Source organism: Rhinolophus sinicus, chromosome 4, assembly GCF_057876585.1.
Source record: "Rhinolophus sinicus isolate RSI-liver-muscle chromosome 4, RSI-T2T, whole genome shotgun sequence".
Lineage (NCBI taxonomy): Eukaryota > Metazoa > Chordata > Mammalia > Chiroptera > Rhinolophidae > Rhinolophus > Rhinolophus sinicus.
In genome coordinates this window covers 85,396,613-85,409,055 of record NC_142504.1, presented here as the reverse complement: position 1 = coordinate 85,409,055, position 12,443 = coordinate 85,396,613, and positions in this window count along the sequence as shown.

The window sequence follows — 12,443 nt, the reverse complement described above, 5'->3', positions numbered from 1 at the left end:
GTATTATATGTTAGCTGTAAATACTAAGGTGCTTTGTATAAATTTCTTCTGTGCTCTTTTAAATTCATTGAACATAGAGAATAAAATTAAGGATAGGCTATGATTCTGAAAACTCCTCCCTCCACTTGTCCATATATACAGACTACATTTTCACGAAATCCACAAGGTAGGAATGTTTGATTTATTCAACAATGATTTCCAAGCATTAGGAACAGCTATCTTATAGCAGATGCTCAACAAATACGTATTGAGCAAATGGATGAAAATGTCTACTTGCCTCCCATTTTGAAGAACAAATAAATATATTTAGAATGATGACATCATGATAACACCATTCCGTCCTAAATGAAGGCCTTCATTGTCATAACCTGAACATGTAAAAAACAGGAGTCAAAGTTAGGAAACATGTCTAATTTTTCTTTTTCTTGCTTCTTTAAAAATCTGCATTAGAAATGATCCCTCAATAAGGCATCCATGACACTTTTCTATTCTCACCGTTTTTAACATTGGGGTGATTCATTTGGTAGGGAGTACAAGTATCATGGGACACAAACCAGGTACAGAGCTGGCCCACAGTAATAGGGCTCAATAATGTTTATTTAAATAGTAACAAAAGAGATTAGTATATAATATGAACTGGACAAACTATATGTCAACTATCAAATTGTCAAGGAGTAACCCCTTAAGCTGTCTTGGTAGATCCTGACGTGGGTCTTAGAAGTGTGGCTTTCTACTGTGATTTCATGATTGAAATTTTTTCCAACTAGATTATGATGGTTCCCTGACCCCTCCCAGTCCTTGATAGATCCCACTTCATCCCACCCACTGTGGCGAAGGAATTAGACATTTTCAATAAAAATTAAATAATTAGTTTGACAAATCAGAAGTTAAGTGTGTTGTATGGAGCTTCTCCTGTTGAATCTTTCAAAATTTACATATAACCTCCCCCAAAATTAACATTGCACAGTTGACTGAACAATCATGTTAATGTAGTTAATACTCAGAAGTTTGTCCTGGAGTAAGAGTCCAGATGAAGAATGAGGCAGCTTAGAAAATATCAGGAATCCACTCAAAATGTTTTTAATGCTTTGGCTAAACACTATGGGTTTCTGTAGAAACCTATCACTGTTCAGGCAGTATAGCATAATGGTTAAAAGAATAGGCTTTGGAATTTCAAGAAAAAATGACATAGATTTACTCTTTCATTTACTGTGACTTTCATTTACTGAGGGCCAATTACTTGCACCCTCTAAGTTTCAGTCTACTCATCTGTAAAAGAAAGATGTTAATCTCACCTTGTAGAATTATTGTGAGGGTTAAATGCAATAATGTATGTAAGAAAACTATCACGTAAAAATGTCCAAAAAAATGTGTGATTATTAACAATGATACCAACCACTCATGATATTTATCATTTATTAAAAAAAAGATTTACTGAAGACCAAATATGTGCCAGACACTGTGTTCCACCTCAGGGATAACAAGAGGGGGCCCTCTGACTCTAGTAGGAAATAAACTTTTAGGTAAATGGTGCAATCAAGTACGCCAGGTTGTTTGATATGTCAGCAATGGGTTCAGTTAGAGCATAAAGCTAACTCTATCCTAGAAGGTGGTGTTATAAAAGGGCTAACTATAATAGTGTCCCAGCAAGAGAGATGGCACACTCAAAGGTATAAATGACAAGAGTTTACTGGAAGGACTAGTTACACAGGAGTGGATAGGGTTAAGGAAACCAACAGATGGTGCCTCCCATTGGCCAACCTCAGTTGCAGGCCAGAGCTTAGGGGAGCATAGTGATGAAGGAGACTTCCAACATTAGCCTATGGGGCACAGAGCTGGGAGGGTAGGGGTGAGGATTAGAACTAGCAGGGCAAATGGGAATGATCTAGCACGCGAATACTTGATAAGAGCCTAGAAATGGGAGGTGTGGCTCTGTTAGGAGGGTGCTTTAGCAGAGAGCACTGCAAAAACAGAAACACGGAACATGTAAAAGAAAAAGTCACATTAGTGGAATTGGAGTGTGGGATACAAGACCAGAGCTGAAGTGGAAGTCATATCACAGAGGGACTAGTACATCATGCCAAGGCATTTGGACCACATTCTATATAACTAATAACAGTCTGTGCCCCCAAAATGGCAAAAGGAAGTGTAGTTAATTACGTCCACATGGCGGAGAACAGTTTCTGTATCTATTTCCCTGTTTAAGACTCTTCCAAACCAAGACTGCTAATACCAATCACATATGTTATGGAGGACACTGTACAACTCCTAATTATTTTCGGGTAATGTATTTAGTTACACACTAAATTAACACTAATTGAAGTTGGAAGAGGTTCAGAAAGCAATTAAATATTACTTGGAATAGAATGATAAAGCAGGATATGCTCTTCTCTCAATACAGAATCCATGTTGAATGATGGCACTGAGTGAAATTGACATTTTCTCTCTGAATTCCAGCAAGTAATTCAGTCTCCTTTACTTTTTTCCAAATCCCATGGAAACAAGAGAAAAGATGCTAATGTAAATAAATTTTGTTATTTAGATTTGACCTTTTATTAGGTATTTAGACTAAAAGCCAGATTGATCTTATGGTGAAGCCCACAAACTCTAAGTCATATATAATGAGTCATCTGTTTTGCTTCTTTCCTAATCTTGTTCAGGGGAATACAAGGCAAGTACTCAGAAACGTATGTGAAGAGAACACTGAAAAATAATTGGTGAAAAGAGCTCTTATACACTGTTTTGTTTGTTTGTTTGTTTGTTTGTTTGTTTGGGTCCTGTTTTTGTCTTTTGTGTAAAAAAGAGATAATGAAAATACACTAATTCTCTTTGCATCTAAACACACATTGTATATATTTTGAAATTTCTGTTTAGATTCAGGGCACAGTCTGAGGCCACAGAGCAGCATTTAACCCTTAATTCTAGTCCACTGGCTACTAAAACCTGAACTAAAATTTAAACCTATTTTTCAATATTTTTTTCAGTATATTATGTGTTATAACTTAAGAGACTAGCAAATTAAGCAGACTACCTAACTTTATTCTGGCCTAAGTCAGTTATTATTTTCTATCCAGTTTAAAGTTTAAAGGTTTTGTTTTTTAAATTAGTTTCAGGTGTACAAAGCAATGTAATAGTTAGACATTTACACCCCTCACAAAGTGATAACCCCCTCAATCTACTACCCATCAGACATTGTATATAGCTGTTACAATGCCATTGACTATATTCCCATGCTGTACTTTACATTACATCCTGTGACTATATATATATATATATATATATATATATATATATATATATATATATACACACACACACACATACACATATACACACCATATATATATATACACACATCTATATATGGTGTGTATATGTGTGTGTATATATATATATATATGTATTATAATAGTTGACATTCAACCATTCAATATTATTCTACTTCAGCTTCACGTGTACAGCACAGTGGTCAGCTATCTACAGTCTATTAAGTGGTCCCCCTGATAAGTCCAGAACCCATCTGGCACCCTACACAGTCTTTGCAACATTATTGATTATATTCCCCATACCGTATTTCATATCCCCGTGACTATATTGTGACTACTACTTTGTACTTTCTAACCCTTTCTCCTTCTTCCCCATCCCACTCCCCTCCCATCTAGCAACCATCAGTTATTTTCCCTATATCTCAGTCTATTTCTGTTTTGTTTGCTCATTTATTCTCTTCTTTAGATTCCACGTATAAGTGAGATCATATGGTATTTGCCTTTCTCAGTCTGACTTATTTCACTTTCAGCCACTATGAAAACAGGATGGAGGTGCCGCAAAAAATTGAAAATGGAACTACTTTATAACCCAGCAATTCCACTCCTGGGTATCTATCCAAAGAAATCCAAAACAGTAATTTGAAAAAAAATATGCACCCCAATGTTTATTGCAGTGCTATTCACAATAGCCAAGATATGGAAACAACTGAAATCCCCATCAATAGATGATTGGATAAAGAAACTATGGCACATTTATACAATGGAGTATTACTTGGCCATAAAAAAGAATGAAATCTTACCAATTGCAATGACATGGATGGACCTAGAGAATATTATGCTAAGTGAAATAAGTCAGACTGAGAAAGACAAATACCAGTTTAAAGGTTTTAAAAGCAGCAGACCAGTTCATAGGGATTCATAGGGAATTAATTCATAGGAAATATACGATGGGATGCAAAATTCTATTTATTTTGCTTAGATAGAATTTGATAAAATTAATATTAATTATTTTTTGCATATTGAAATAAGTGTGTGGCTTAAAATGCCAACCTGGTAATTTATTTACTCAGAGATTTCATGAGGGTTTGGCTGGAATCCAAGAAATAATTAAGTCACTGCAGGTCTCCAGTGTATAATGACAATCTGGAAATTCAGAGAAAGATTTGCTCCCTCTCATGAGGGAGACTTTCTGTAGGGAGAAGAAGTAAGAATTAAAACTCAGAGGAAGTGACTGTGTTAGAGGGGAGAAGGGAAGATTTCACTTCAAAAGTGGGATGATTTAGAGAAAGACCAGCTGTTTGGAAGCCAGGGGAAGAGGCCAACCATAGACCCTGAGGAACTCAAAGCTCATTTTGTTAAATATGAAGGTATTTAAACCAACAGTTGCAACAGTCTTATTATGTTTTAGGCAAAAGAGACATTTCTATCTCTTAAAGATGATTAAGTCTATTGAGAGAAGTCAAATAGTTTTAAAATGATGTGTTGAATTTTAAAATAAAATATCACTAATACTGTGGGAACAAAGAGAAATGTTCTGGGCATGCTGAAAGGAAGTTTGCAGGGAGGACATGACACTTGAGCTGAGTCTCGAAAAAGAAGAAATAGTTTGCAAAGCAGAAAGAAGAGTCAACTATTTGTCTCAAAAATTTCCAACGAGGAAATTCTAAGTTCAGTGTGGCTGGAAGCTCACACACGTAGGGGAAAACCGTGTCTGAATACACTGGAGAGCGGTCCTTATGTAGCATGCCAAGGAACGTAAACGTCATTCTGTAGGTGACAGAGGGCCGTTAGGGATTTTAGGAAAAGAAGGGATTTGCTACAATTTGCCTTCAGAAATATCACCTAGAGTAACATGGCGGTTTGATTAAAAAGGGTGGGCTGGGAAGCATCTTAGTAAATGATACACGATAGTCATAAATGATATCAACTTGGAATAGTGACTGTTAACTAATTACTATGAATGAATAACTTCAAAGTTTTTAGAATGGAGAACACCAGGCATAGAATAATTTTTAAAGGTGGGGGGGCAGTTGTAAATTAGAGTTGCAACACAAAACAGAAGGCATACACTAATCAGGATAAGTCAAGGCAGATTTAGCAAAAGGACTAGTGTTTACAAGGTCATGGGCAGGATATAAGAAAATATAATGGATAGCTCAGTACCCCCCTGGTAACAATGTGGTATTTACTGCCCCCCCTAGAACTGAAGGATGGGGGACAGAGCAGTCACTGGAAACCCAAAGGGAAGTGCTGTGAGAAAGAGACCACCCTGAAAGAAGCAGTGACCTTGAGAGGAGCAGTGTACTTCGGATGAAGTGTCACAGCCAACCTAAGGCAAACCTGCCTGAAAAAAGCCGAAAGAATATATGCCGTCACCTCGTTCTCCTCCCTTCCCTCTTCCCCTCCAGTCTCAGCTTCTGATATTGAATACCCAGTCTCCTGCCTGGTTTTCTCAATGGCTATCTCATTGGCTATTTAATCTGAAACCAGAAGGCAAGAGGGATTTTTTGATGCAGTCCATATCCATACAGAACTACCTCCAGGAGCAAAGAGTAGGGTGGAAAGAGGATGGGAAGGAATAAATGAAAGACATCCAACACAATATACCTTTTTGCCCCTTAGTCTCCCCTTGTTCCTTTCATCCAGTTGAAAAAATTATGTCCTCTTAAAGGACATCTGCATACTTGTTATGAAAAAATGAAAAGAAAGACTTATATCCTCAAGCCACAGTACAGATGGAATTCCATCAGCTGCTGAATCGAAGCAGAATGCAGTTAATTTTGTCATACTACCATCTCGACCTAAAACGTTAGCCTCTACCTGTGTTTTTCAAACAAGGTAGCAGGGAGAAATGGGAGAAAAACAGTTACATAGCATAAGCATAGCTGCTACTATTGTGCGTGCGTGTGTGTGTGTGTGTGTGTGTGTGTGTGTGTGTGTGTGTAAGGTCTAAGCTGATAATAGTAACTGCCTTCTTCTACTACCCATTCCGTGTTCCCCTTACTCTCTGCCAGAACCTCATTTAGATGGGCTTTTTACCTGGTAGGACGACCCAAACCTTCATTTCTGTAGGATATGAGCCTTTGGTGGTCTTGTTATTAAGTTGTCTCAGTTTTCCATTGGTAAGTCTATTGGGAAAAGAAATCCTGAACCAAAAGAAATACACACTCCCTAAAAGTAATTATTCTGGGTTCCAGACATAGTCCTCCTGTTCCATGGTATAATAGCATCCCAGTTTTCCCCAGTAACCAATTCTCAGGGTCACTATGTGTGACTTTTCAAGCCTGACCGTACACAATTACAAAAACTTTATCTGGTAGGCCTGGGGGTGAAGGAACTACTTCTCCCCACACCAGACTTGGTGAACAGTAGGGGGTTGCAATCTCTGGAGGGAGTTACAGTAAAAAACTCAGGTCCCCTCTGGGCCAGTCACGCTCTCAAACATATCTGTACTCCTAGCTGATGAACTTCCACTTGGAAGCCTCTTTATTGGGACAGATACTATCCAGGTTCCTCTGCTGGGACTTCTTTATTAGGGAGACCTGAATGCTTTGCTCTGACCCAGTATTCAGCACTTTTCCACTTGGAGCCCCTTCCCCTCTGCTTCCCCTAGGAGCTTTTTATTAGAGGAGTCTTTTGTTCCATCTCCCTCAGTGGTGACACTGTCCCTCTCTCTACAACGAACATCTGACTCTTGCTCAGTGCCATTCCATGGGGAAAATGGAACATTGGGAAGCGGTCACCCTTTTCTGTTTAGCTTCTTGCTTGTACTATCATAGTAAGTTAATAAAATCATCTTACTTCTTAATTAATTGACCACCTTGACACCTGGCAGCTCTCTCTGACAATAGCAACCTCCTCCCCTAAAAATTCAGCAGCATGAGGGAGCTAAAAAGATCAGGGGACAGTCTCTGCTTCCAATTTATCCCCTAGCCTTGACCAAGAGAGTAACCTAATACATCTTGGGGGGCATGGGAGAAATTACTCCAACTCTTATACTCCCATTTATGCTACCAGTTTGGCCCTTGGAAAAAATGGATAGATCATGGCAGATAACAGAGTACCAACACAAACTTAATCAAGGGGGAACTCCAGTCTCAGTGTCTGATATTGAATACACTAGTGAATACATTCCCTTTAAATCCATAAGAAAGGAGACTCAGAAGCAGTTCACGTTTACAACAGATTATAATCATGGTCTTGTCCTCCATCTCTCCTACGCTTTATCATGATGTGATCCAAGGGGACCTGGGCCATCCGAACATTCTAGAGAATGTCTCATTTTTCCACTATATTGCTGATATCATGTTAATCAGACCTGATGAGCAAGAAGCTGTAAGTACTCTCGATGACCTGGAATGATAGCTAATTTTTTGTGTCAACTTGACTGGACTAAAGGATGCCCAGGTAGCCAGTAAAACATTATCTCTGGGTGTGTCTATTAGGGTGTCTCTGTAAGAGATTAGCATTTAAATTGGCAAACTGAGTAAAGCAGATGGCTCTCTCCAATTATGATTGTCATCATATAATCCACTGAGGGCAAAAAGAACAAAAAGGCAGAGGAAGGGCAAATGTGTTCTTTCTGCTTGAGCTGAGACATCTATCTTGGTCCTGTCCTGTTTTACATCACTTTGTGTCAAGGGACACTTTGGCAAAGGAAGTATGTAGGTCAGTGAGCACATGACCATGGACTCCATTGCCCTTATCACATACATCATTATTCAGAGTCTGCCAGCCTGATAAAACATTAGAGTGGCCTCTTAAAGGTGAAGCTAAGGCACCACCTTAGTGATGACATTCTTTCAGGAAGATGCAATGCTCTTCAGGGTGCAGTAAGTACCTTAAACCAATGCAGTTATATTATGCTGTCTCCCCAATAGGATATATGGGTCAGGGAATCCAGGAGTAAAAACAGAAGTGGCTCTGTCCACCATTACTCCTCATGACTCACTTAGAAAATGCATGTTTCCCACCTCTGCAATGTTAGGCTCTGCTCTAGACTGAATGCTTGTGATTCCCTAAAATTCATATATTCACATCCAAATGCCCAATGTCATGGTGGGACCTTTTGGAGGTGATTAGGTTATGAGGGAACCCTCATAAATGAAGTTAATGCCATCATGAAAGAGACTCCAGAAAGCCCCCTTGCCCATCTTCTGCCATGTGAGAATACAACAAGAAGTCTGCCACCTGGAAGAGTCCTGACCCAACCATGCCAGCACCATAATCTTGGACATCCAGCCTCCAGAACTGCAAGAAATAAATTCTTGTTGTTTATAAGCCACCCAGTCTATGGTATTTTATTCAAGCAGCCCAAATGGACCAGGGCTCTGTGTGTCTAGAGATGCTGGTTCTCAAAGGGGTGTGCTTTCACTAGGGTACACGTTAAGAGTCTAATTAAATTTAAAGCTACTGCTGGCACCTGGTCACTTTGGGATCTTTGTGCCAGTAGACCAGTAGGCACAAAAGAGGTTAACTTATCAAGAAGGATAATTGACCCTAATCATTATAAGGACATAGAGTTGCTACTGTATAATTTTGGCATAGAAGAATATGTTTGTCACTCAAGTGATCCACTGTGGCATCTCTTACTATTCCCTTGTCTATTTTTAGCTATCAATGGACAAGTACAATGACCACAATTTCATAAAGTCTGCACTGCTTTGCAAATGACTGTCGTCAGACCCACTTTGATCAGGGTTAGATGAAGTTGGTCAGCCTGTGCACAGCCACCATCCCTGCCACCACAGCCCGTTCAGCATACACTGGGATATCTGGAGAAAGACATTCACTGACATTGACAGAACAAGTCATCGTGACTACTGAGAGCCTCTTCCACCCTGAATGGCCTTTGATGGGTATTTATATGGGACACAAATATCTTCATACTCTGTCCATTCCAAGAAGTCCATCATATACTTCTCCTCGTTTTCACCTGGTGATCAATATTCCAATAGGGTTCTTTCCAAGTTCCTAAGTGTAAAAACCTATTATCAACTGCTCTTGAGTGAACGTAGAACTACTTCTCCAGCTATTTCTCCTCCCATACAAAGTGAGCAACTATGTGTATTCCTCAAAAGTTGAGCACACTCCTGGTGAGGTTGTATGCAGCAGCCATTTATGTCTTCCTGTTGCCAGCATACCATGCAGATCCATCCACAAACTGAGCCTACATCTTTTTCTCTTCTGTTAAGGCATCATAAAGAGGATCAAAGAAGAGAGAGAAAAGCAGCAGGAGCAGGCATCATGGGAGCCAGAACCACTGGCTCTGCTCCAGCAGTCTATTGCGCCTTCTGGACCTACTTGGGTCTTGTTTCATTATGCCCCAGGGGTTGGTAAACCACAGCCCCTGGGCCAAATCCAGCCCACTGCCTTTTGTAGTTTGCGTTCTTCGCAAGCTAAGAATGGTTTTTACATTTTTAACAGGTTTGGAAAAAACAAAATAAGAATAATATATTTTGACACATAAAGAGACATGAAATTTGAATTTCAATATCAATAAATAAAGTTTTATTGGAACACAGCCAGACTCATCCATTTACAAGTTGCTATGTCCACTTTTGAGCCCCAGCAACAGAGTTGACTACTTGCAACAGAAACCATATGGTCCGTAAAGCCTAAAATATTTGCTACCTGGCCCTTGATAGATAAAATTTGCTGACCCTTGAGATACAGTACTTCCACTTTATAATGGAATGCACTGTGCATATCCAATTTTATGGTTCAGCAAATCAGAAAGCACAAGTTTGGCAATTTGGGTATCCTATGGTCAAGAATTCAATGTGTTCCCAGATCAGCCGCCAGTCAGGATCTCTTCTAATGAATAGTGGTTGGCAGAATAGGACATAGTCTTATTCCAAAACTCTAGCATGTCTGTTGTGATCCTCCTACTGGTGCTTGCCAGATGCTATATAACATCTCTATCTACCATCGACAGAGAGAGCAGATCATTGGCTTTGCTTGGTCACAGGGTCCATGAGGCAAGAACGCCTGAACTGCAGCCTGGACTGTTTCAGAGCTCTTTCCTATTTCAGCTCCCACTAAAAACGATCAACTTATGGAGCTACCCAGTAAATGGGTGGTATAGCATGCCTAATCGGGGTATATGTTGCCTCAAAAACCCAAAGAGGACCACAAAGCATCAGTGATAAAAGCTACAATAGCTTCTCTCTCTCACGTCAGAAGGGATATCCCACTAGGCTTCAGACCACTGGCATCCTACAAACTTCACTGATACTGTAGGCCTATGAATTTTCAGAGTTTCTATGTCATCTTTAGCAAGCATATATATGTTGTATCCTTTCCATGGGTGTTGATCCCTAATAAACATTTTGAATACCAAAGTCCTTTTTAGAGTGTGTTTTCTGAAGGACTCAATTTATGATCCCCTGGAGTATGACTGCAATGGCATATTATTGTCCCTGCTACATACACACAAGCTGTTTCTGATTTAACTTAAGAAGAAAGTAGAAAAGAAGGTATTTTCATCTGAAGTGCCAGGGGATCTGTTGACTTGCTCCAGTCAAGATACCATACCTAGACCCACAGCTATGCTAGTTACCACCATGTGACTGAGTTCACAACAATTTCCTGTCATTTTCTATAGCCTACCTTACTTTGGCCCCAGCTAACAGGCAAGCTATACGATATGTAGTAGGAACCACAGTCTGCATCTTTCAAGTCTTTTATGATGGCACTAACATCTGGAATTTTCTCACGATGCAATATCGCTTTATGTTTACAATTCCAGGGGCTTCCTCTATTCCTAACATAAAAGCCCTCACTCCCTGTGTCAGGGAATCAATGAGGGGCTTCTACCATTTATTAAGTATATCTATTGCTTCTATATAGTCTAAGATTGGGAAGAAAACCACCATGGGTCCACAGTCTCACTGGACACACTATTAAACAAATTTGAGCCAAAACTTTATCATTTAAATTCCATTAGTTTCCATCTCACTGGTGAATCATGGTTACATTTTGGGTCTCCAGGGATTAGTGAAGAAGTTCAAATTTCTCAGGCTCATCAATATCTACCCAAGTATTCTCACTTCTTGTCTGAAGGTCTCATTCCTTCCCTACTATAAAATTTGAGTGCAAATTCTGTCATCATGGCTATAGATCCCTGTGGGTAAGTCTCAGGAGAAGATTCATGATATATATTGGTGATCACATATCAGGGTTCTTCTTTTAAAGGAATCTGGGTTCCTCTCAGACAATTAGTTCTAAGTGTATGAACTACTTCAGGTATAGGAAATTGATAGGTGTCTGTGAAGACCTACAACAGTGACTCACAGCGTATTTCTGATTAGCAGTCTTAAGATTTTCTGCCTAAAATGTCAAGCACTATCTGTCTTTTTATTTCGTTTCTAGGAACACAATTAGCCATTGTAGCAAATCCTTGCAGTTCAAAACACTGTGAATACTCTAAATATTATTCGTCCCCTTTATTTTATTGTGATATTTGTGCCTACCTTATCTCTGACAGTTAAGCCTGACCATCTGGCCTCTACTAATCAAGAATCACACCAATAATATCAGAGAACTCAATTTGTAACCCCTCACTGTCTTCTCTGGCCTAAGAGAACAGCCTCCACAGAGGTCTTCAAAGATGGTGATCCTCCTCCCCAACACATCTCATAATGCCCTGAGGAAGGGAATGTTCTCTGGGTTCACCCAGGGAATATGGTTAGGGAGTGGCTGGTATATTCTATGCCAACTTTCCCAGGTCCATGAGTCTTCAGTTTCACTTCTTCTTCAATAGTACGCTAGGGAAGTTTTAACATGTTGACCTTATTACTGTGTTTCCCCCAAAATAAGACCTAACTGGAAAATAAGCCCTAGCATGATTTTTTCAGGGGGACATCCCCTGAACATACACCCTAATGCGTCTTTCCAAGTAAAACTTAATATAAGACCCGGTCTTATTTTCGGGGAAACACAGTATCTATAGAGTATGGTTGAGTCCAGACTTTAATTCACCAACCTACACAACGACTATGCCACTTCCAGTTGCTCAAGACACACTAAGTCCAAGATCCTAGATAAATGAATCCATCTCTCTCAGCCTAGCACTTCTGTATATGTTCCCTAAGCTTCTGCTGATCAGAAAGTTCTGGTGACTCTTTCAGTGTATCCTCTTTGGACAGGCACTATCCCTCTCCATTTTATGTTGGA